The sequence below is a fragment of the Eretmochelys imbricata genome, chromosome 4 (assembly GCF_965152235.1).
Source record: "Eretmochelys imbricata isolate rEreImb1 chromosome 4, rEreImb1.hap1, whole genome shotgun sequence".
In the NCBI taxonomy this organism is placed as follows: Eukaryota; Metazoa; Chordata; order Testudines; family Cheloniidae; genus Eretmochelys; species Eretmochelys imbricata.
Window position 1 is genome coordinate 127,837,018 of NC_135575.1, and position 26,505 is coordinate 127,863,522.

Genomic DNA, 26,505 nt, shown 5'->3' on the forward strand with positions numbered 1-26,505 from the left:
GCCTCTCTTACGTCCACAATACTTTATTCTTATTGCCAATCAGAAAAATGGTGTTTTATCAAAAAAACAACCAAACAAGAACCCTTCTTGTTTTTCTACAGCCTGGAAATCTAGGAGAATAGATATTCTGTGGCTATAGTAACCGGACAAGAACTCAGAAGATTGGAGTTCAATTCCCGGCTTTCCATGGATTTCCAGTGTAACCGTGGCCAAGGTACTTAGGCTATGTCTTCAGAGTTAATGTAGGTGATCCACACCATGGTTAGCCTAGCACAGATCTGAGTAGCCATCCTATAAAGCCATATCTGAGCTGCTTTTCCTCATTAGTGCTGCACTCCCCCATAGACTTCAGGGGGCATATCTCATGGGTCTTTGTGCTGCAGTAAGCTGAACCACTCTATGAATCTTTCCCAGTGAACTGTAGGAGAATTTGTCTGTCCTTCTGGGCACACGGGGAGGAATTGTTGGAAGGCACTGGAGGACCATGAGCACTTGAGTGGTTAGTCCATCCTATACCCCCAGCTAGCTCAGATTTAAAGCAATGCTAAACTTGGCCAAGAGAGTTTGGGGTGTGGCTAAGAGGAGAATTAGAGGCAACACTGGGGACAGAGCTTGAATTAACTTTGCAGTGAAGACATGTCTCACTGTGTTTCAGTTCCCCATGTGTAAAATGGCTATGATAGTTCCTTTCACTCACCCATTGTCTGTTCAAGCTGTAAGATCTTCAGGGCCCAGAGCTCTGTATGTGTTTGGATAGTGCCTAGCAGCTGGGGCTGTGATATAGACAATATGAAAAGGGTGCCTAGGTATTTCTGCTTATTCCAAGCTTGGTAATTTATCCTACTGAAAATGTAGATTTGATAAACACAAATCATGGCCTGATTGAAGCTGGATGGCCCAGGGTATGTGCAATGGGCTATACAGACTGCTCAATTACTGCTTTCATTTAGCACCAGGTCAGTAGTGACCAAAAGACACTGCTGTCTGGCAGTGCTTTGGAGGGCAGTGAGATATGATTTGGTGGTGTTAAATTAGTTCCTTCCAAACAAGCAGCTAACAGCATAACTAGCATTAATAATCAGCTTTGTTGGTGTAGCCTCAGCTTACCAGCTAAGGACAGAACAGTCATGGAGACACATTTCCTCCTCAACCCTAGTGGTGGTCCATTTAGAATAGGGAGGGGGCATGTTTAAGACAGGGAACAAAAGGTAGGAATAAATGGTAAATTTTCAGAATGGAGAGGGGTAACCAGTGGTGTTCCCCAAGGGTCAGTCCTAGGACCAGTCCTATTCAGTCTATTCATAAATGATCTGGAGAAAGGAGGAAACAGTGAGGTGGCAAAGTTTGCAGACGATACTAAACTGCTCAAGATAGTTAAGACCAAAGCAGACTGTGAAGATCTTCAAAAAGATCTCACAAAACTAAGTGATTGGGCAACAAAATGGTAAATGAAATTTAATATGGATAAATGTAAAGTAATGCACATTGGAAAAAATAACCCCAACTATAAATACAATATGATGTGGTCTAATTTAGCTACAACTAATCAGGAGAAAGATCTTGGAGTCATTGTGGATAGTTCTCTAAAGACGTCCACGCAGTGTGCAGCAGCGGCAGTCAAAAAAAGCAAACGGAATGTTAGGAATCATTAAAAAAGGGATTGAGAATAAAACGGAGAATATCTTATTGCCCTTATATAAATCCATGGTACACCCACATCTTGAATATTGCATACAGATGTGGTCCCCTCATCTCAAAAAAGCTCTACTGGCATTAGAAAAGGTTTCAGAAAAGGGCAACTAAAATGATTAGGGGTTTGGAACGGGTCCCATATTAGGGGAGAGTAAAGAGACTAGGACTTTTCAGCTTGGAAAAGAGGAGACTAAGGGGGGATATGACACAGGTATATAAAATCATGAGTGGTGTGGAGAAAGTGAATAAGGAAAAGTTATTTACTTGTTCCCATAATATAAGAACTAGGGGCCACCAAATGAAATGAATGGATAGCAGGTTTAAAACAAATAAAAGGAACTTCTTCTTCACTCAGCAGACAGTCAACCTGTGAAGGCTAGGACTATAACAGGGTTTAAAAGAGAACTGGATGAATTCATGGAGGTTAAGTCCATTAATGGCTATTAGCCAGGATGGGTAAGGAATGGTGTCCCTAGCCTCTGTTTGTCAGAGGGTGGCGATGGATGGCAGGAGAGGGATCACAAGATCATTACCTGTTAGGTTCACTCTCTCTGGGGGACCTGGCATTGGCCACTGTCGGTAGATAGGATACTGGGCTAGATGGACCTTTGGTCTGACCCAGTATGGCCAGTCTTATGTTCTTATGTTCATGGGGCTATTATTTAATTTAATTTATTTATTTATTGTATTGTAGTAGCACCTAGGAGCCCCAGTGATGGAGCAGGACCCCGTTGTGACAGGAGCTGTACAAACATGGAACAAATGATGGTGCCTGACCCAAAGACTTTACGGTCTCTGTAAGCTGGTGGGGTGTAGAAGGATAGTTGCTCAAATACCTCATAGATATCACGGGTGCAATATAAAAAAATGAATTATTTTAAATTCCAAAAACACACAAAAAATGTCCCCCCAAAATTGTGATTTTCCCCTCCCTCCACCGCTGTTTTTCTACTAGCTCTAATAAAACCCAAGCTAGAGAGACAGACTCTTACAAAAGCACTGCCTGGGCTCCACCTGGATGAAAAGAAGACTCCAGTCTCCCACTCTGTCAATCCAGTGCCTTTCATAAACCTTCACTTTAGAATATATTTTATACTAAATCCATAGATTGATATGACTCCTTTAGGCTTGTGATACTGAGATGTCTTTGAAAGCTTTCACTTTTATGTCCTGTTCAACGGCTCTTCCCCTGGTCTCAGCTGTGGATCACTAACCTTTCAGTCTTGCTTTCACCATGTATCTCAGAACTCACAACAGCTTAGTTTGTGTTTCAAGACGATGCTTATTTACTGGCACCAGGCTCAATAATTGCCAGGGTCGGAAAGTTATTTACAGAGTTTCTATTTCCTAATAGCCTCATAACGTAGCCCACTGTTTGAAAGTCACTTTTCATACATAAACATGCGCCAGTCAGTTATTATTTGCTTTTCTAATGCCGGTTATCAATAGAATTTGAATGCTCTCCTTCATTATAAAATGTTGTTCTGGGATATTTGTGTGTCTGCAAATGATAAATATTGAAATTTCTGCTTTTTATTTTTGTGAAAGGGCAATTCATTTATTCAAGCACTCAACTTTTGACCCAATCTGTGGAGTAGTCACTACTGCTGGCTGAATTATTCATTTTGAATAAATTATCCCATGAATTTCTTCCTTTTTCCCCCTGTTTGTGAAGCATACACTGACTGATCCTAGTTTCCGAGAACAGAATTGTTATTCGCGAGAATCCACTGAATAGTTTAATAGCCAACATTTGCAAAAGCAGCCCTGATTCTGAGTGCTTCAATTGCTCAATGCCTATGTGTCTCAAATTGGCATCAGGGTTGGGTGGTAGGCAGTGGCGGATTAATGATTTTGCCACCCCTAGGCCCTGAAATAATTGCTGCCCCTAGCAGCTCCCGGCCCCACCCCACAGCTCACCTCCGCTCCGCCTCCTCCCCTGAGCGCACTGCTGGGTCCTGCTTCTCCCTGCCAGTGTTTGTGCGCGAAACAGCTTCGCGAAGGAGGGGGGAAGATGGGTGACTGCGGTGCGCTCAGGAGAGGAGGCAGGGCCGGGGCAGGGATTTGGGGAAGGGGACCAATAGGGGCAGGGAGGGGGTGGAGAAGGGGGGAGAGAAAAGGGGTGGAGTTGGGGTGGGGCCGGAGGTTGTGAACTGGCCCGGTGGGAAGCAGCCTCTAGCTGCTATTATAAATTTGCTGCCCCTAGTTCTAGTCAGACTAGGTGTTAATACGCCACTGGCAGTAGGGTCACGTAACCTACGTCAGTGGGGTAGTCCTTCTCTGCAGGGTAGTGAGGCCTAGCAGCCAGAGTCAATAGCAATACCCTGGGTTTACAGGGCAGCAAGGCCTAGCAGCCAGAGTCAACAGAGTTGCCCTATGGGGCAGAGCTGTAATGGCCTAGTGGCTGGAGTCAATAGAATTGCCCTTTGGGCAGGGCTGTATGGCCTAGTGGCCAGAGTTAATAGGGTTGTCCTCTGGGGTGAGGCTGTATGGCCTATGGGCCAGTTGGACCATGTGGGCCGCCACCCAGGAGGGATGGGTGACGGCCAGGGTAGGGTGACCCAGGCCTTCCCTGCTCCACCGGGTCCCAGCCCTGTCAGTGGGGAGTGTGTCTGCTACTGGGTCAGTGGGGATCCATTCACAACACGCTGACCATCATCGGGACAATGGCTAGTCCCCCACGGTATTCCTACTGTGATACTTGCAGTAGCAGTCTGAGTGTTTTTGGGGTCTCTGTGTTCCTCGGCTGGTGTGACCCCTTGTCGCTCAGACCTCCCTGGGGCGTCCACAGGTAGCTGGACATCTGCTTGGATCTCGGTGCTTCTGGCTTCCCTGGTCTGCGGATCCAGTGGATCCTGGCAGGAGCTGGCAAGGAGCGTCCTTCCTCTCCATCAGTCAGCCCAGACTAAGATGGGCTGCTCCCTCTTATACTGGTGCTACACCTGGAGCATGCCCAGTAGGGACATGGGGGTGTGGCTTCTTCTTCCCACAGTGAGGAGTCAACCCTTCCCCGTCCAGTGTGGGTGGAGTTCACCCTGTCACAAGGGTCAAAGGTCAAATCTCAGACTTTAGGTTACTGAAAATGATCTTCTCAGTCACATATAGCAAAATTATCAGATCCCCACAGTCAGAGGAGATAATTCCTCCTGTAATATACAGTGCCTCATTCTGATCCTGCAGTGATTTCAAAGGGATCTACTGAATACAGTTCATTGCAGGAGCAGGGCCATGTGAGTGATGGTGTAGACAGCCTAGAGATTCTTTTATGCTCCCCCACCCCCACCCCTGCTGCTGGAATAGCAGGGAAAAGTGACCAGGATGCCTTGGTATTATGCCAGTCCTCAGTGGCAGATTTGTCTCTTGGGGCCATTTACAGCTCTAACTTGGTGCAGGGGGATCAGGTTCAGAGTCGTGTAAATGTGAGCTTTAAGCCACTTTTGCACACACCCTAACCTGTGCAGATGAGCCTCTCCTCCAAGATCTGGCTCTTTGCCTATAATTTAGGTATGAGGAAAAACTCTTAAGCACAGCAAAACTTTTAAGCAAGGCCCCAGGGAATGTTTTTCATCACTCCCAGTGAAACTTTAGGACTTTCATCTTTAAATGGTTACAGAGCTGGAGATGAAAGACTCCTGACTGGAAGCACTTGAAGCTTATTTAAAAAAAAAAACAAAAAACTTTCCCTTCACTGCATGTTCTGCTCAGAATCCCTGCTGTAAAACACCACTCCCCTCTTTCTGAAAGACAACAAGTGTTTTCTTTTTCTTTTCACTTTTAATATTATTGCCATGACTATGCCCAAGGGATGGATATTTATGTATCTGAGGGTCAACTATTATGACAGCTTTAGATATCAACATTCTTGGAATACCTTGGGCAATTTGCTTTCAAAATAATTCCACTAGGTTTTCTATGAAATGAGCTTCCCTTGATAGTTTAACTCTTTGATTCTCAATGAGGGACTTAAGAGTTTTTTTCTCTCTTGTTTATTTTTTTTGAATTTTTTGCAACTGTTCTGCTTTGTTTCCAAAAGGGAAATTATGGATGCTCTAAGGAGGGATTCAAAATATAAATGCAAGTGACTATGAATCCCAATTTGCAGACAAATGAACTGGAAGCTGCTGTGTAAGATAGGAGCCAAGAGGGGTGAATACTTTAGGTGACCCAACAAGTGTTTCTGAGGAAAAAGAGCATATATGTGTGTGTGTCTGCTTGACAGTCTCGCTCCTTGGAATGGTCCCTCAGAGATAGCAGGGTGAGAAAGTACTGAGAAAATTATGTTGCTGTTCTTTGTGATATTCTCCTGCAGCCAAAATAGAGGGATTTGATTCTCCACTGCCTTGTGGAGCCATTAACACTTGGATAAAGTGAGTGTAAATCAGACTTCCACATTCACATTGATAGTATCGATTTACACCCACTTTGCACTCCATTTGTGCCATGTAAATGGCTACACAAGGCAGTGTTAGTGTTGTGTTAATGCCAGAGGTAGATCAAGTAATTGTGCAATTAGTAATAACAACCTAGCATTTTTTTGTACTTGTTAATTATCGCCACAGAGCAGGCAGGTCTCAAAAGTTGTGACATAGGTATTCTAGCCTCAGGATCACTGATCATTCAGGTTTCAGTTTTCTCCTGCGGATAATAGCTCACCTTAATTGATCACTCTCGTTATAGTGTATGGGAACACCCATTTTTTCATGTTCTCTGTGTCTATATATATCTTCCTACTGTATTTTCCACTGCATGCATCCGATGAAGTGGGTTTTAGCCCACGAAAGCTTATGCTCAAATAAAAAAGGAGTACTAGTGGCACCTTAGAGACTAACCAATTTAGCTGAGCATAAGCTTTCGTGAGCTACCGCTCACTTCATCGGATGCATTCTTAGTCTCTAAGGTGCCACTAGTACTCCTTTTCTTTTTGCGAATACAGACTAACACGGCTGCTACTCTGAAACCTATGCTCAAATAAATTTGTTTTAGTCTCTAAGGTGCCACAAGTACTCCTTGTTCTTTTTACTGATCATACAGTGACATTTGTTCTGATGATGGAGCAATGCTTCTACCTTCAACTGCAACGGCGAAACAGATATGTTATTCAGCATGGTGCTGAGCATTAAACTTCTTAATAACAGTTTTATTTCTCACTGTCCATTGCAACTGTTAGACTAAAGCAAGACAGTTCCATACAGTGGGTTGGTGTAAATTAGGATAAAAGGCGTATTTTAAAAACATTTGAGCTAATACAGTTTAAAACCCTAGCATAGAACAATACAAGCTGTATTTTAGCATCTGTTAGCTGATTGGAATGAACCCGCTATTCCACCTGGGGTCCACTTGGACTAGCGGACATATGTGAAAATACATCTTGCTCTGTCTACATTAGGGTTTTTAGCTGTGTTAGTTAACAGATTTAAATAGAAATACGTTTTAGACAAGCTTAGACAGACCCTGAGTCTCCTCTGGCCGAACTGGCTCCTGGTTTCTAAGCCTGAAGATCATCCAAGATACAGTGAAGTAGAGGGACTCTTACAAGGAGGGCCTGTACCTACTCCCTGTTTCCGTCCTGGAGCCTAGGCTGCAGAGCTCCAGCAGGGCTTCCCACGGGCCAGTGTCCCTGGAAAGTTCCACAAAGGGCTGCTCGGTACGTTAATGATCACAGGGTCCACTGTACTTATCAAACCCCACGGGATCCAGGATGCAGCAGCAGTGCTGCCCCCTCAGCCTGCCCGTTCCTCACTAACGGATCCTCCACTTCGTACCGTATCCACAGAGGGGCTTCTGTGGGGTTGGGTGAGGGGAAACGATGCCAAGAAGGTGGCACTTTGCCTTTTCCAGTGCCCCCTTTCACTTCCTGTCCCAGGATCTGCTCAATACACGACATATCCCAGCTGCCCACAGAGGAGATAGCCTTCCCGTCCCAGTCCCTGATCCTTGCAGGCTGCATGGAACACCAGTGTGGTGGTTAAGGCATGGGATTGTGACTCAGGAGACCTGGGATCCATTCCTTGCTCTGCCACCGATTTCTCATATAACCTTGAACAAGTCTCTTTGTGCCTCATTCCCTTCTGTAAAATGGTGCTAATAGGACTGCCCTGCCTCACATGAGAGGTACTGAGGTACTACCATGATGAGGCCTCCGGCCATTATTTTTAAACATTTTAAATATAATTCCAGAGATCAATCACATCAAGTGTCACTGAGCTTTGTTTAAATTCCCTTTTAAGATTTCTAATCCTGACACTTACCATTTTCTTACAGTCCATTAGCCATCTGCCAGCCCCCTACATATAGCTGATTTAGTGCTTTACTTTAAAAATAAAAAACAAAACCAAAAAAATCTGCAAATTTTGCCAGTAAACAGGATTGGGAATTTCATACTTGGCCAGCACCCATGAATCATTAGAAAAAGGGACAGTGCAACTAAAAAAAAAAAAAGCTAAAATGGAATTTAGTCTGTGAGGAACTCCATTACGGAGCATACTTACAAGGCAGCACACCTCATCCATCAATGGCCACCTCAGCGCCGCTCTCCTGGGTCTCCCTCCTAATGGGATTCATCATCAGTAACCGAGGGAGAGAAATTTCACCAGTTCCAACCTGGCTTTCATAGATCATGCAATCAGGTGCGGCCTAGGCTTTTTGCCAGCCAGGGCAGAAAACATTTTTGATGCTCACCCCTAAGCGGCTGAGGAAAAAAAAAAAAAAAAAAAAGCCGAGTGGCACAATGGTACAGCACTCCCTAGAAGTTGGCACCTAGGGTGGCCACCCTGGTTGCCTGCCCCTAGTACCCTAGAACCAGATCTGCAAACAGTGAGCTAATCAGACAGAGGGACTCCATCTCCAAGCTTGAATATGGTTGATGGTCTGTGCCATGGATAAGCCCCATTTAGTCACAAATACCATATGCTGTTCTTTCACTAGCTCTGTACCGAGCTCTAAATTAGTGACATATGATAAGCTCTCCAAAGGAGGAGCAAAGTCTTTAGCTTTACTAATTAATAGAAGATTTTACACTTATTTGGTACATTTTGCCCCATATCATCCTACATGATTTGGAAAACTTTACATACATGGATGGGTATTTATGTGCATATATTGTGTGTCTATTAATATGTCCGTGTATTACAATCACGTTTTAAAACAATACAAGTGGCTGGAAATAGCCAATACAGTCAGCCCATGAACTTGTGGCCTCATGGCTCCCTGCTCAGTGAACTTTCCCTTAAGTGACTAGTTTCAGAGTAACAGCCGTGTTAGTCTGTCTTTGCAAAAAGAAAAACTCATGCTCAAATAAATTGGTTAGTCTCTAAGGTGCCACAAGTACTCCTTTTCTTTTTAAGTGACTAGGTATTTGATGGGAAAGGGGACCAGGACACTCAGGTTTGGAGTGCATAAGCATCTCCCAGTAGGGCTCTGGTGGCCCTTGGGCACTCTGAAATTGGAAGCTGCAGTTGGAATTTGGAAGTTGCAGGATACATGACTAGTAGCAAGCAGGAGACCAGATGTGAAACTTCCTGCCTCTTAGACAGAAGCAATTGCCAAGAGAGGATGCAGAGAGTCCAGGAAGTCCTCTCTAGCGTCGCCTGGAAGAGCTATACCAGAGGAAGGCTATGTCCTCTCCCCTCCCGGCTGCTGGACCCTGGGAACGCCTCTGGTTATCGCAGCCCAGTATTTTAAGGTTATTTGCTCTTGTTTTGGGACCTTATTTTGACAGTGAAGTGATCCCTGAAGTGCTCTATAGATGGGGTTGTTTCCCCCCTCCCTGGCTGGTAAATCAGCTCACAGGGAGTCATGAGCTCACACACACACGGTGTGTATACCATCTTTCCTGTTGTGCAGGCAGGTGTTTCTCTTTCCAAGAGAATGAAGAAGTGGCCCTTTCTTTATATTCTGGGAGTCTGACACCAAAAGCACAAGATGGGCTGGGAAGGACAGTCTGTTCGTTCCTGCAACTTTCCTCTTTCAGATACTGCAGTGTAATTCTGGACATGGCCCCTGTCCTAGTCAGGTCCCACTGAGTGTGGGCATTGCATGACAATGCCTCTTCCCAGCACCCATCCCAGCTGGTTGGGCAGGGTAGGTTATGGGTTCTCTGAAGAGGCAATAGGGAGGACTCCTCCACTCTAGGCTAAGGAGCAGCAGCAGAAGCACTCCCTGGCTATTTGGCTTTGCAGCCCTTTCACTCCTCTGTGTGAAGGGTTGATGGCTGGGGGCTCTGACAGAGGTGGCTCCATCAGCCCAGACCTGCCTGCCTCCTGTCTGCTTAGACCCCAGTGAGCTGCTGCTCTACAGATGTGCTGGAGCACCTGTGCAGAAGGACCTGCAGACAGGACCCTATGTACCCACAGAGGAGGGTGTGTGTGAGATGGGGGCATTGTCCATGCACAAGGGCTCAAACAGAGCAAGCAAATACACCAAAGAATGACACCATGGGAAATAGAAAAGGAGTACTTGTGGCACCTTAGAGACTAACCAATTTATTTGAGCATAAGCTCAAATAGCTCCTTGGGGCTTCTAGGCAGACAGCTTCCTCTCCCAGAGGAACATTACTGGGATATTGTCTTGCATGTGTTACTGTAGGGGAAAAGCAAACAAACAAACCCAAACCCAGCCAGTGCTTTATTTTAACGAACGGTGTCCTTTTAGGAGTAAGATATTGACATTTTGTTTGAATGGAGACGCTGTAGGAGCCCAAGCCTGCCATACAGATATTTCCATGCCCAGCACTTTGTGCAGAAACATCAAGGGAATACATTTGCATGGAAATAAATTCAGCTAATGCCTATTGATGCAAATGAGTAATTTCGAGTGCATTAAAGAATGCAGCCTGCAATTGCCAGAGACGCTTGAGCAAACAGTCCAGATCACATCTTAATTAACGTCTTTTCTTTTTTTATATGTATTTGTAGGCACAATAGCAAAGAACCACCCCAGCACCTAAGACGACAAAATTACAACTCAAACAGTGCAGCCTAAAACATGTGCTTTGATAAACATATAAGGACATGCATTTAATTGTGCCTGTGTGCTTTCAATCTACAGAGGTGACAGCTGAGCCAATCAGCTTGCTAATTAACATACACTGCAAATGAGAATCCTCTTTTCTCAGGACCAGGACAGATGGCCTATGCCACTCAACCAACTCCCCTCTCCTAATCCCCCACTCCTATTTGCTCCAGTGGTAGCAGACATTTGCATTCACTCAACAATAACCCATTGAAACAAATCACTCCCTTTTTCTTTTCACCTCCAAGAAAACACTGCATGCAACTGCCAATGTGTAAATGCCGGCACAAAGGAACCAATTATTATTTACAGAAAAATATCAGAAAAAGAAGGAAATATGATCACTATTACCCACCCCCCCCCAGCATAAAAAGGTAAGAAAGAAAACAACTAGATGTCTCCATTTTTTAATTTCGTTTAGTTTATAAAGGCTGCATTCAGTGTGCTGGGAGCAGGGCTTCACAATTTTTAGCCTACTCCCATTGAATTAAATAGCTTGTTGGTTAAGAAGTTTTATGCCTTATTTTAGATCTGGTTTTCCTTGCTAACAATAGAGATTTGGGTTTGTTTTCTAACAGCCAAACTTTCCCGCCCTCCACCAATTATCTGCCAAGAAAGTGAATACAAACGAACAGATAAGCATGTTTTATTTTAGATAGTATCTTTCAGCAAAATATGTCCCCAGATGCTCCACAGAACTAATACAGGGCTTGATTGTGTGGCCTACGATCCTGCTTTCTGCTGGGGTGTCATCCAAGTGAGGACTGCAGGATCAGGCCCACCATTACAGAATAAGGTTAGAAACTATAAATATACAGAGGGCCTGAATATACCCGCATTGAAGTCACTTCCAGAAACAAAGTGCTTCATCTCACAAGGCACTGATTGTGGGCATCTCCCACTGACGTCAATTGCTCAGGTGGGGCTTAGTACCTTGCTTGGTGTGCACTCTTTGACCCTATCGTACAGTTTAGGTAATGCTACAGTAAAGTCCAGAACTACATCACAGTCCGTGATGCTTTTTCTAAGGGCAATCAGGTTTTCAGAAGAGCTTCGAAAAGAAGGAAGAGTAAAGTGCAGACAGACCTAATAACCTAGGCTCCTTCAATCAAATCCTGACTGGGCCCCACTCTAAGTACCACAGCATCCTTGGGCTGCAACCTAGAAGTGTTCAGTAACTGCTAGGGACTTGTCTACACTTACAACACTTCCTCAGACCCACAGTAGCGCTTCAGCGAAGACACTACTTATACCGACAGGAGGACTTCTCCCGCTGGCACAGGTAATCCACCTCCCCGAGAGGCGGTGGCTAGGTCGATGGGAGAATTCTCCCGTTGACCTAGTGCTATCTATACCGGGGATTAGGTCAGTTTAACTGCGTCACTCAGGGGTGTGAACTTTTCACACCCTTACATTGACCTAATTTCCCAGTGTACACCAGGTGTCAGAAATAGCCTACAACCTTTTTGCTAGAATCCGTGGAAAGTATTGGGCAGAGACATTTTTAAAAGATTGTTGTCCAAATGCTGAGATTCTAAGGGGTGTTTGCCAAGACATAGAGGCTGCCCACTGACTGCAAACAGTGTTACTTATTGCTGCCCTTTCAGAAGGCAGCTAGCTGCTCCCCAACTCCTGCTGGAGAGTGCCTAGAGCAAAGGCGAGAGCAGCGCTGGAGAGAGAGAGGAAAATAAAAACAAGGAGAGGAGGATTTTGGACAGCAAGAAGAAAACCGTCTGGAAAGTCCTCATTTCAGTGACACAAAGTGGGGAAAAGACACAAGTTTTTCCACCTTCTGAAGAAGCACATGGAAGAACTTTTGTAATGATTTAACACCATGCTTGTTGCTGCATCTTTGTGTGCAGGTAAGGACAATAACACATTAATATAGAATTAGATCTTTTGGGCAGGAACTGCCTTTTTGTTCTGTGTGTTAACAGTGCCTAGCTATCACAGTACACATAAATAACAACAATAGTACCAGAGATTCTGCTGTAATAACCACAAGTCTAATATTGCTCTTCTCATCTTGTTAGCCCAGCTAAACAGATAGGATTTGCCCCAGCAGGGCTTGAGGATTAGAAAACTGCCCCGTTGGACCAACAGAGGAGAGAATTCCAGAGTCCACTAGACAATCAAACATTGGTCCTGAAACCCCCTAGACCAGTGGTCTCCAAACTTTTTTGATCGCGCACCTATCAGTACAAAATTTTTGAGCACGCACCCCCAATATATGTATATTTATTTATGTATAAATTATATACATGTACTACTGTACTAATATACTGTGCAAATTATAAAACAGTCACAAAAAATAGAAATTAAAAAACAATGAGATAAAGATGAAATAAACAATATTTTAAAAAAATCATGTTTTATTTATTTATTAACGGTACAAAAAGCCTTTTTGCTCTCACTAAAAAAGTTATTATTAATATTTTTAGTGAGAGCAATGTGATTGAATATGCTTTATTATTTTTGAAAATCTTGGTTTAACACTTTGTGATACAGCGGGCGCTCTGGGTGCAGTGCGGGGTCTGGGAGGGAGTTAGGGTGCGGGAGGGCGCTCAGGGTGGGGGTGAGGGAGGAGGCTCAGGGCTGGGGCAGGCAGGAGGTGCAGAGCACTTACCTGGGGCAGCTCCTGTTTGGTGCCGGGGGTGTGCAGGTGGCTCTGCGCAGCACCACCCGCGTGGCCACGATTCTGGGAGCTGCCCCCCCCCCCCCCCGGCAGACAGGGCCACCAGGAACCCAGGGGCTTTAGGGGCTTCAGGGCCCTGGGCTAAGGGGGCCCCGGCCTGCAGCTCTAAAGCCCCTTTCGGAATGCAGCCCTGCGTGCATGGGCCGGAGGACTCAGGAGGAACAGGGGCAGCCGCGCAGCCAGCGGCCGGAGAGAAGCGGCGCTTTGAAGGAGGAAAGAGCCGCTTCTTTCTGGCCGCTGGCTGCACGGCTGCCCCGGCTCCTCCACGGGCTAGAGGACTCAGGGCCCCCCCCTCCTTTTTTTTCCCCCCCTTCGGCGGTGCTCCTCCTGCCGCGCCCCCCAATCGATCGTCTTGCGCAACCCCCCCCATTTTGGAGACCACTGCCCTAGACAGTAACACACAGAGTCAGCAAAGCATTTAAGCATGTGAGTAATCCCACCCCTATTCAGCAAAGCACTTGAACACACATGTTGCATCCATCCATTGGAGTCAACAGGACTTTGGCATGTGTTCAAGTGCTTTGCTGCCTAAATCAAGAGTTTACTGGCAGATGCATTGGCGCATAGTCAGAGAGGCAGTTTCTCTGAGAGCTAGTGAGAGACAAACCTGCAGCCAGACCAGGGCTGCTTACTCAGATACCGGAATTCACCCCTCCAACAGAGCCTGCAGTGACTCATCACTCAGGCATGCTGCAGCAGCCTATTCCAGGGCAGGGCCTGGGTCAGATAACCCCCAGGCACAGGTATTTCACTGACCCCACAGGAACGGCAAGTTAGTTTGTACAACAGAACTCTTTGGCCAGGAACCCTCCTGCTGCCTCAGGGTGTTACAGATGCCCTAGGCTTTCAGCCTGCCCTTGATCCAGTTCTTGTTCTTGACCATGCCTTGTTCCAGCCCAGACCCAACTCAACTGTTCTTCAGCCCTGCACCTGCCTCCTGACCCTTGGACTGACTGCCACCCAGCTTTGACCTTTGGCCTGCATCTGGACTCCAACTAAGATCTTGATTTGGCTTGTCTGCGGACTGTGATCTCAGTTCTGACCCAGAGCTTATCCCCTTACCTCAATTTCAGTACTGCCCTCTGCCAAGTCCTGACTCTATGGCTGGCTTTGACCCTTGTACCTGTTCTTGACTCCAGCTCTGACCACCAGGACTGACTGCCTTGAAGCCAGAGCCTGACAGGTAGGACCAAAACCATAAAGGTCAATAGCAATGCCCGGAACTATACCCTGAAGTGAATTAGAGGCCAGTGCAATTAGTGGAGCACTAGAATAATGTGTTTGTCAAGTAGTCAGATCACTTCCTTGTCCACCAGGTGAAGCTTCTGTCTGGTGGACCCAAAGGGTGGCCCAGCATGGAGATCTCTAGAATGGAGGTCACAAATGAATAGGTGTGGTTAGCTGCACACCAGGGCGAGACTACTAATAGACCCTACCTTGCCTAGCTACAAGGGATAGACAAACCCAGTGGGACCAAGAACCCCAGAACTGTAGCTGCAGCTGGAGCTCAAATCCAACTCAAAGTGAAGCTTTTCAGAGGGTCAGAAAAGTACAGTTACTGCTTTGTTTTTCATTTTTGTGCTGCCAGGTTCACAGCAGTGCCAAAGCAACATGAGAGGGGCTGTTCTCCAGGTTCTTCCAGCCCAGCCAGAAGCCGGAAGGAGCAGCCATCTCACACCATAGGGTGCTCTTGTGAAATTGACACCTCTGTTGTGCAGGCTCATTATTTCCAGAGGAACCTGCAAGCTTTCAGGTGCTTATCTGACCCAGAACTGTATGTCTGAGGATCTTCACAGCTGCTTCAAGGCTACAGATGCCCAGTGGTCATTAAAAATTAATAAGAAATGGGTATCCAATCCATTGGACAGCTTTGAAAGCCACTGCCTGGACCTGTAGGTGGTTCTCCTGTCACTAATACTTTCTCAGCATTCATCCGTTTGTCTGGCAGTGGCACTGGACTGGCTGCAGGAGGGTTGATTTAAAGCCTATTTAGAACAGTACTGGGCCTGAACCTATCTGAACATCCCCTCAACACCAGGGGTATTTGATTCTGGTTCTAAGCCCAGCTCTAATTTGTAATGACATTCCCTTTTCATAAGGTGTGTAGATGTGAATGAATACGCAAGGCGAAGAGACCACAGCTCAATAACTGTGATGCGGTGTGTATCTTGACTGACTTCCTGTCTGTGTATAAAGATAATAGCCTTGAGGAGGAGCATTAAAATTCACAATTTGCTTCTTTAGCAATTAAAAAAACCAAAAACTTTAAATTTCAAATCAAAATTATTTTTCATACCAGAGCTTTAACAGACCTTATAAATTTAGATGCAATTGGCTTCTCATGAAAACAAAAGACCTTGGGGCTTAGTTCTTTGCTGAGAGCAGAGAAAGTGCCAATGTAGGAATGGGAGAACATTCAAATGTGCTAGCCTCTGACAGCTTTATAGCCTGGGACACAATGGGCAGAGCCTCAATACTGATGAGTCTAATTTAGGCTGCTCTGGCACCCGCCCCCTACTGCTCTAGTGAACATTAGTGCTGTCTTCTTCAATTCTTCTCTTCAGCTCTACAGAACAAATCGACATATCAGTCACAGTGGCTCCATTCAGGAGGCCCGGACACACCTTTGTGATACTCTGTGAAGAAAAGCTGCTGCTTAGCAAAACAAAAGGAGTCTCATAATCTACTTATTGTGCCTCAGTAGGATTGCGGGCGCCCTCTTCTAATGGGAAAGTTATAGGATCAGGCGGCCATTGCACTTCAAGGTTACCATTCTGGGTAATAAAGACATTTTTTTCCCTGTTCATGTCCAAGCATGACAAGACATACCAGCCCTCTCCCAAGAAGCCGCCTGACATCTTTATTGTTCTACCTTCTTTACTAAAGTTTTCGTTTTTTGTGCAATTTCTTAAAATCATCATCATCCAATAAAATATAACTTTCTAATGCCACACAAGAGGCATATTTTGCTATCACTTTCATTTTGATTTATTTCATTCTGTGTTCTGGAAGATCAGATGTTGTAAAAGGGAAACCCACTGTAGCTGAACACGATCTTAGCACATTTTCAAAGGGGGACTCTGGTCAGATCTTATCAAGGATAGTTTATATAAATCCTAGCCTAGGTTAATTCAGAAAATATGCAGCTGTTGCCACAGCTGTAAACCACACAATGTTATCGTGCTACTGATACATGGGTTCTTAGATACCATGACAGTCTCTGGCTGATATGCTCATATCAACCTTTGATGCCAAAACACGTGTAAATTCTTCTTAGACTTGGAAATTGACTTTATTTTCTCAGCGCTGTTTAAAAAAGATACTGTTCAGAGAGTGATTTGTCACTATGGTTGCAGTTTCTCTTTCCTAGGGGTGCGGGAATCCTGTTGCATGTTACAGATGTGATTTACAAAATGTTTTTAAAAATAATTCTGATTCATTTTTAAGGAAACATATTAAATGGATTTGCAGAACTTTAAAAAAAGTACTTGGCTAACTCTGGAAACTGCACAGACAAGGACCTAAATAAAGTAAATAGTAGTTAAGTATCCAGGGTTACACTGCAGGAATCATTTACCAAGTGCTGAATATTTGACTTTGGTTTCACGTGTAAGAGAATAATAATGGATCATATTGTGCCATCAATTTTTAAGCGAATTAGAATTCCTCAAATGAAACCAATGGGGAGTTTGCTAAAAATCAATGGCACTATATGGATAGCACAATTTCAAAGCTAACTTTACTCAGGCAAAACTCCCATTGACTAAACCTCAGAATGCCAAATCATGTGAGGTGGAAAAGAGTTATAGTGGCTTAGAGTGATCGCTTCACCCATCACTAAGATACCCCTAGCTCTAGCGAAAAGCACAAATTATCAAATGGCTCACAATAATACTACACATCAGTTTAGCACTGGGATTGAAAAATACCATTTCTAATGGAAGTTATGTGTTGAATTTTCAGCGGGTATAATATAATCCCCTGGTTTGTCCAGGATAAACCTACTCTTTATAAACACCTGCCATCTCCCTTAATGTCCCCATGCTTATAAAAAATTGCTGTGAATTCTTCAATGACCACAAGTGGCCGATACCTTAGTCTTATGTCTCATCCAAAATCTGTCTTAGATTGCAAGCTTGTTTGGGCAGGCACCACATCCTTGTATGTGTTTGTACAGTCCCTAGCACTATGGGTTCCCAGGCCTGACTGGGGGCGCTGGGCACTACTGCAATATAAGCATTAAATAATAATGATACTAATTTAGTCTGCAAATATTTTGAAGGAGCTCACATTTTTTATTTCACACATCTCCAAAGTGCATTTGCATTCATATGCACACGCTCTTGTGCCTTTAGTAAACCAGATGCAATACGGATGGATGCCACATGAGTATGTAGTTTCGGATTTCTTGGAGTTATCTAGCCCCAGCATAGAGCAGAATGAGGCCTGCACCAAAGCCCCAGATCTGAAGATTCTCAAACATCAGGAGATTCAAATATTTATGCCTGGGACCCCTGTCCCTATCCCCTCTACTCTCCCCACCTTTTCACATATTTTTCTGCATCTTAAAAAGCAAAGCGTAACGATAAGAATAACAGAGAGCAAAAGACTGAGATGTCCTTAACATGGTCCCTGCTAGTACCTGTTAAGTTATTGATTTCAGGTAGAGCTGGTTGGAACCTTTTTGCAGAAATGCAATTTTGTCAAAACACTCTGTTCCACTGAAACGGAAACGTTTTCTGGAGATATTTTGATTTGAACAAACACTTAATTGAAAAAGTTTCTCTGGGTCAGAAAGAGAGCAAGAAAATGAGTGTGGTATGTGGGAGATCTAGGTTCAAGTCCTTGCTCTGTGTGGGTCTCCCATATCCCACATACTTTGAAAGTGGAATGAAAATAAATTTTAAAACCTCAGAAGTTGCTGTGAAATAGAATTGTCATTCTTGGGTCAGCTCTAATTTCCCATACAGCGAGCATGTTTCTCTGTAACATGCATCAGGCCTAAGAACAAGGACAACAGAGTTGATCTTTATGGATGTGCAAGAAGCAATGAAGTACATTACTTGTGTTTGTTTATAAACCATGTACGGTAGTGGAACAGGGGGTTAGTAGGGGTTAATGCCTGCATGTAAACTTGTACATGCATGGGGAGGGTGGAGCAGCTGCCATGGTGCCTAGGATTGGGATGGAGAGCAGGTAGGAAGCACTAGGACCCTCCTTTCCTGGCTGCCAGCTGAGCCTTAGTGGTTCCCTGTGCTATCCCTTTGCCTGCCCTGAAACCAGCACAGTTGCAGCAGAAATAGCTAGTGTGAAAGTGTAGGTTGTAAAAATGTTGGAAGAAACTTCTCTTTTGGATGAACCAGATATATTTTTGTATCTTGTATTTTTAAAGCAAGATTGGATGTTCTTCTAAAATATATTCTCTAGGAATTATTTTGGGGAAATTCTGTGGCCTGTGTTACACTGGAGGTCAGATTAGATGATCACAATGTCCCTTGCAGACTTGGAGACTATGAATCTATTTCACAGGACTCGGGGAAATAAGAATTCTTCGCAGTTATTGCTAATATTTCCTGTGAGGAGACCAAATTGCTTGGAAAGAAAAAGTTTCTCATAGGCTTCTTATAAACATGTCATTCTGGGTACATCAGCACACTGTCACTTTCTAGGAAAGCGAAATACACGGGGAAGCACAAGCCCAACCAAAAATCAAGCCAAGCTACCCTGGTACTAAGAAACCAGCACATCAAATGAACCTGGATTTATGCCATTTTTCTTAATCTGTTTATGGGAGGCAACAAATGTCCATTTTCTCTAACAAATCAGCAGCTTTGAAACCTCTTTGTAAACAAAGCTAAAGTCAAGTGCATTTGTAATCCATGTTATTGTCACAGACAGAAAATGGAGAGAGAGCATTGGGAATGCTGCCTACACACTAAGAGAACACAAACCCTGGGTGCATTTATAGCCCAATAATTGCTTGCTTGTGTAAAGTAATGATGTCTCTGTTTGGCTTTTAGGCCAATTAGCAGGGTAAAGGTGGTAAAACCACCCAGGTAATTAGGCTAATGACTATAAAGCACTGACACTAAGTGTAAAATCTCTAGCCTTTTTGACACCACACTTTTATGGCACTGAGGGTAGCATTATTTTGATGTGTGAGATCTCCTTTGCTTTTGTATCCTTTATGGGTGCTGCAGCTGCATGATCTGACATATGTAGCTCATACAGCACGGGTGATCCTGGCTTTACATCAAAAATTATTAATGTATGTTCTCTCTGCTAATTATTTCTTGCATCTCACTCTCTTTCGCTTTATTAATGCAAAGGGATTTGCCCATAATTCTTTCCAGTGGTTAAAAAATAAAACAGGCTGAAGACAATGTTGTTCCTATAACAGCAGGAGCTTCATTACTTTATAAACGTTACCAGATGAGATGAGTGGAGATTCACTCTTAATAGCAGACGGCACCATGGATCATGCCTAATGACAGTCATGATGCCAGAGCAGCGTTTGGTGAACTAACTGGGGAAAAGCTGGCTGCTTTGCTACTAGCACTGAAGACATTCCCTGATGTACTTAAAGAGACAGTCAAGTTTGGGAAGCCCACAATTTGACCTACAGTAATTTTTACCCTTACGCCCTCTTTGCAAAACCAAAGCAATTCCTTTCAATGAGGTTTCTCCTAAAAGAAGGGCTTATTTCATTTGCTAGTTCTTTTTGCTGAAACATATCCTTTTTTGCTAAGGCCATGGTCTACATGTGGAAGGCTTTGCCAATATTGCTATACCAGTTTGTTTTGGCAACAAAGTGCTCCTAGTATGGACACCGCTTATACCTTCCAAAACTGCACGCTTCCTGCTGCTGTTTATTCCCTCCCCCCGCCCCCAAGTAACACAAACTAGAGTAGCTAAAATAAGTTTTGCCGGTAGAAATGCACCTACACTAGGGACTTTTGCTGGCTATGTCAGTGAGGGTTCACACCGCTAACTGACACAGCTCTGCCAACAAAAGTCTGTAGTATAGATCTGGCTTAAAAGCAAAACAAAACTCAATGACTGATAGCAGCACAACAGGGACTAAGGAAGAATATGCTGCAGGTACTAACCCCACTGACTCTGCTGTTATTTACACCTGTGTCAATCAGGAGTGATGCCGCTGAATTAAATATACAAGTTATAGCAGACTACAGCTGGTATAAGTAAGATCAGAATTGGCTGGCTGGGCCCTAATATGTCACTATTTTCTAACCTTCCTCCTGTGTAACCTGTATTCAAACAGCTCAAAACAATAATGTTATAACACATACATACTGCACCAGGCACAATGGCTGCATCTACACTAAATTGTTTGCAGTTGAACTTTTTGGACAGAACTGGTTTAAACACTATTCAGTGTGAACCAGCTGGCTAGAACCCTCACACTTTTGTTTCATGCTCACATTAGCACTGCTCTAAACTATTTCAATTGCAGGGCACTCTGGATACCTATACCACAGCTCCTGGCACAGATGTCAGAAACAGTGGATTCTAGGAAATGTCAAAAGGCCACTTGTGCATGGTAGTGGGCTAGCAGGACTACTTGAGCTATTTCAGCTCTATACTAGCAATAAATCGGCTCAGACTGAACTGATTCTTAAACCTGCTCAAAGCTCATTCAAAGAGTTCTTAGAAAGCATGTAAACAGGTTGGGGTTCTTTTGTGTGTGGGCAGTTGTCCCTGAGAGTGGTTCTCTAGTGTAGGCAAAGGTGAATTAACGAGTGGTGTTTGAGTCTTAGCTTTGAATTTCTTCCTGATGTTTTGGGACTTCAGCCAAAGCCTCAATGTTACTGTTATGGAGGTATTTGTGTTTTCAACAGATGGAAAAAAATACCTTATCTGACTAAAAAGGTCAGTAGGTAAGAAATCTCCCAGCTGGGCACCTCAGTCTGAGTGTTTCTCAGCATTGATGTTTAACCGAAGGTCCCTCTTTCTCCATACCCCTGTAGAAACAGCCTGTGGGCTCTGGTTTGCTCTCTTTCCCCAGGTTATCTCAGAAGGTTCTGTCTTATTTCATTCCTCTCAGATCAAAGGGAATGTTATCAATTCATGAAAGGTCCCCTTTCGATTCCTATCTCCCAGCACCTCCATCTCTCTCAAACCCTTCTCCAGAAGGAAGGAATTGTGAGGCACTCTAGTAAAAATCCTTTTGGGAAGATTCTTCCGCCCTGACACACTGAGGAGAAGCAGTTTAGTAAAGTTAACATCTCATCCCTCACAAAGAATGAAGGCTAAGGAGGAAATCTGTGCTCAGAAAGTGAAAGGTCTGGCTTCAGTTTCAAAACTGCCCAGAAATGTTGACCTGTTATGCAGGGCATAATCATTCCTTGTGGAACTTCATTGACTTCAGTGAAGTTCCACAAGGCACGGTTTTGACCCCCTGTCCTTAATTTGCACTGTGGAGAAGAAAGGAATAAAAGGCATAAAAATGTAAGTTAAAGACAGAGTGTCACCCTTTGCTTTGAATTTCCTGGCTTTTGTCAGGCTGAGTGCCATCCTTCTAAAAGTTATTTGAATGCAGTTTTTGTATGGGGGAAACGTGTCTTCTCCCCCACCCCCTTTCACTGAATGTTTTGAAATGCACATTGCTTCCATAGTCTGCAGGTTAGGAGAGCGGTCTGAGCCAAACCGTCCTCCTATCAACTAGCTTCCTACCCCACCCCCACCACATTGCCTGATATTTTGAACAAACTTAGTTTAGTGATTAGAGCAGGGGAAGGAGAATCAGAACTGCTGGCTTTTATTTCTCATTCTGCCACTGACTTGCTTTGTCCTAGGGTAACTCACTTCACCTCTCTGTGCCCCGGTTAAATTGATATATTCATGCCAAGCTTGTGGGGCAGTTGTAATTCTTTTGTAATGTTTGTGGCCCTATATAATTAAACCCCATAAAACCCGTCTGAGCAGTAGGTCATCATAGTCTCCAATTTACCTATTGGGAAACTGAGGCACAGAAGGTGGTGAAGACCAAACATTTCAAAGATGGGTGCCGAAGTCAGGCACGCAGAGTATTCGGGAGACTAAATATGGATGTAAGTTATGGCCTGATTTTTTAAGAAATACTAAGCGACACGCTGCTCTCATTGACTTCACTAATTGCATGTACTTAGCCTCTCTGAAAAATCAAGCTACTTACAGTATTTAATAGGTATGATGGTTTCTACCTTAGGCACCCAAGTTTGAAAATTCGGGTTTAGATGATTTGCCCATGGCTACATGGTGAAACAGGGTGAGAATTCAGGAGTTCCTGCCATCCAGTCCTACTAGAGTAGTGGTTTTCAAACTTTTTTTCTGGTGACCCAATTGAAGAAAATTGTTGATACCTGTGACCCAGTGGAGCTGGGGATGAGGGGTTTGGGGTGTGGGAGGGGCTCAGGGCTGGGACAGAGGGTTGGGGTGCGGGGGGTGAGGGCAGCAGGGTAGGGCCGGGGATGAGGGGTTTGGGGTGCAGGAGGCGGCTCTGGGTTTGGGGGCGCTGGGGCAGAGGGTTGGGGTTCAGGAAGGGGTCAGAGCTCTGGGCTGGGGTGCAGACTCTGGGGTGGGGCCATGGATGAGGGGTTTGGGGTGCAGGAAAGGGCTCCAGGTTTGAGGGGGGGGCTCAGGTCTGGGGCAAGGGATTGGGGGTTGGGGCGCGGGCTTACCTTCAGCGGCTCCTGGTCAGCAGCGCAGGCGGGGTGAAGAAGCAAGCTTCCCGCCTGTCCTGGCACCGCAAACCACGCTGCGCCCCAGAAGCGGCCAGCAGCAGGTCCGGCTCCTAGGCGGAGGCATGCAAACACTGCCCCCCTCCCAAGCTCCCATTGGCCGGGAGCCGGCCAATGGGATTGCGGAGCCAGTGCTCAGGGTGGGGGCAGAGCATGGAGCCGTCTGCGCGCCCCCCTGCCTAGGAGCTGGACCTGCTGCTGGCTGCTTCCGGGATGCAGCGCAGTGTCAGAACAGGTAGGAACTAACCTGCCTTAGCTGGGCAGCACTGCCAACGGGACTTTTAATGGCCTGGGCGACAGTGCTGATCAGAGCCGCCGCGACCCAGTGCCTTACATTCCGTGACCCAGTACAGAGGCGCGACCCACAGTTTGAAAACCACTCTACTAGATCATTCTGCTTCCCTAAGGGCCTGCTTTCCCTCTTACTTTTGGTAGTGTAAAGAAACAATGAGACAATATTCGTCAGCACGACAGGCAGCGATCTCTGCACGCTAGCAGCCAGACCATTATGAAGCGGTTTTTTGTAAGCATCGCAAAAAGTCCAGTTTTGAAGGGGGGATTTGAAGGAAGCTAATGAGTTAGTTTTGTAGGTGCTCACAGTGAACTCCTCCCAGGCACCAGGGCAGCATAGGACCAGCGCTGGACAAAACCAGAAAGCATGGAGGCAGGCAGATTTATTTTGAATGTAATTGTGCCTTTACAAAGCTCAGGAAAGGTTTGATTTGTTCAGAGGCTCGGGCCAAAGTCCTTATTTATCTGCACAGGCCCACCCCACCCTCACGCCCTCATCTGAGTTTTTCAGATTGGCTTTGGCAAACCCTGACTAACCCCTGGAGCACTGTGAACGGTGACATAACTTATTCCTTGGTACAGAATGTCTGCGGCTTGGTCTTAAGCACCAGATTAGCCACGGGAATAGCTGAGCTCCTATCTGGCTTGGGAAAACATACCCGGTTTCCATGCTAGCTGGCTTTGCCAGGCTCTCACGTCACTTGGAATGACTGGTGAGAGAAATCATTATTTAATTATCTGGGAAGCCCTTGAAGACTAATCAGCAAAAAATTTCACTCCAGCAACAACAGCCAGCTCTCCAACGACGAGTCACAAAGAGAGATATTAAAAGGGTGTTTTTCTTAATTAGCTAGTGTATTAACTGTGCTCTTTTCCCTTATAAAAATACAATATTGGTTTCTAGCAATGGTTCAGAAACACTCTAGGGACACTACAGTATGCGCTAGTGTTGTGCAGACTTACTATACTATTACTGTAGTACATTGAGAGGCAATTTTGTCGCGTGGATTGGGTTTGAGTCAGAGTCAGGAATCCCAGCCTTCTAATCCCTGTTGTACTTTGTGATTTTAGGTAACTTCTCTTCTCCCAGCCTCAGTTTCCCTTTCTGTAAAATGCAAATAATAATAATTACCTGCCCCACAGGAGAATTGAGAGGATCAGCGAGGTCATGACTCATGTTGGCAAAGCACTTGGGAGGTGTAATTTTCACCATCATGGGTAAGGGTTCTCTATTGCCCTGCACCTTGTATCATCAGTTCCCCCAGTGCATAGGGAGTGTAAAATGCTGCTGAATCAGAGTGGCAGCATTTCAACCCCTCAGTTTGTGCTGGTGCAAATGACAACACAGGGGCTCAAGGTAATGGAGAATCAAGTCTTATGTAGATTAAACAAAAATAAGGGTTGGGCAGTGTGAACTGGAAATGGGCCTTTTTGCAAGAGTATGAGAGGTCAAGGAGAGACGGGAAAGAACACTCGCCCAGAGCAAGGGGTCAACAGCTCTCTGCTGCAAAGGCATGGCTGGTGGCTGTGAGTTTTCATGTCAGTCTGGAAAACCAGACACTGTTCTTCTAATCTCTAGGGAGCCATTCTGCTAAGATCATAGCTTCTAGCCTCAAGTGTGTCCATTTCTCAATGCATTATATCCTAGGCTTGTATTATGGGCCCAAGGCTGCATTGCATGTCTAACACAGGAAGCCTGTTTCTGGAGAGCGTGTGCAAATTCAATATCCTTACATCATAGATCAGTGGAGATGCTTCATCCTGGGATTACATCCTGGGAAACCTTCACATGTGCACACAATATATTAATGTTGCCAGAAGTGGGGTTTACAAACTTTATCCAATGAAGGGCAGCATTGACAACTCGCTGGGGGCTGATTTTAACTCATATAATGGAACAGATTGCAACTGCTTTCAGCCCCAAAAGACTACAGGCTCCAGAAAGGCACTTTTAGCTGAGTGAAGAGTGCTTTGATCCAGATGGAGTGTTGAATATGGAGAGTTGTACTTTGTACAGTCTGTCCTTCTGTATTTGAGGTGAGGGTGGCCACAGGCCATTCTGTAGGACTTGGCAGGCTGCATTTTATTTCACCCATAGGCCTCTCACTGGTTACCCTTGTGTCAGAACTTCCTTGCAGATTTTGAACTGATTTATGGCCTCAAAACATCGTTTAAACCTTATTGCAATGAAACCAGCTTGTAGTTAAATTCAAACTGACCTTGGTTCAGGTGGATATGTGGTGGGGATCAAGTGAGATTAAATGAAAGAGATGAAGTTTCCAACTCTGACCCATTTACCACAATGTAATTCTGGGGTAGTCCCACTGGCACTCCTGGATTTCCACCAGTGGGACAGAGACCAGAATATTAAAAGAACCCTCCAAGTACCTCAGTGTCATCCTCTTTTGAAATTCATGGCGACATAATTAACATTTCAAAATTTGACAGATTCCTGCAGTCTCTCCAGGTTTATCAACCAGACTCTTGTTCTTATCAGCCCCGTGCAGCGTGAATAGCTAGCTCTCCTCTTGGAGCTTGTCTTCTGTCTCTGATGATTTAAACGCATAGCTGTCCAAACACCACTGGTTCAACAGTACAATCTAATCACTGTGGGAGCACAGAGTCCGGGAGCCTGTCTCTCTGATAAACATGGGGCACGAATTCTTGCTGTGGCATTTGTTATGGGGAGAACACTATTCTAGCTGGGGTGCACCTGCTTGGATTTACCAAGAGATTCAGGTATGTGGGTATGATCATTAAAACACTGAAAAACTGTATTCCAGGTGCACAGCATTTTGCGTTGTTTGCTGTTTTAAAAGTTTTTTTAAAATGGTGTTGGGTCTTTAAAAAAACTGTACATCAAACAGCTCAAACATTTAACAGAAAGTCATTTATGGGGTGTAACTCTGAGGCAAATTAAATTCCTAGCATTCAATCAAATGCCTCAGCAAGACAGAGCTGAGGCAGCCCTGCCCAAATGGCCCTGGGCTTTCAGCTGCAGAAAAAAAATGTTTACTTTGCACAGTGGCAACAAAGACACCACTCTGCCTACAGAGGAAACAAGAGAGAACAATCTAT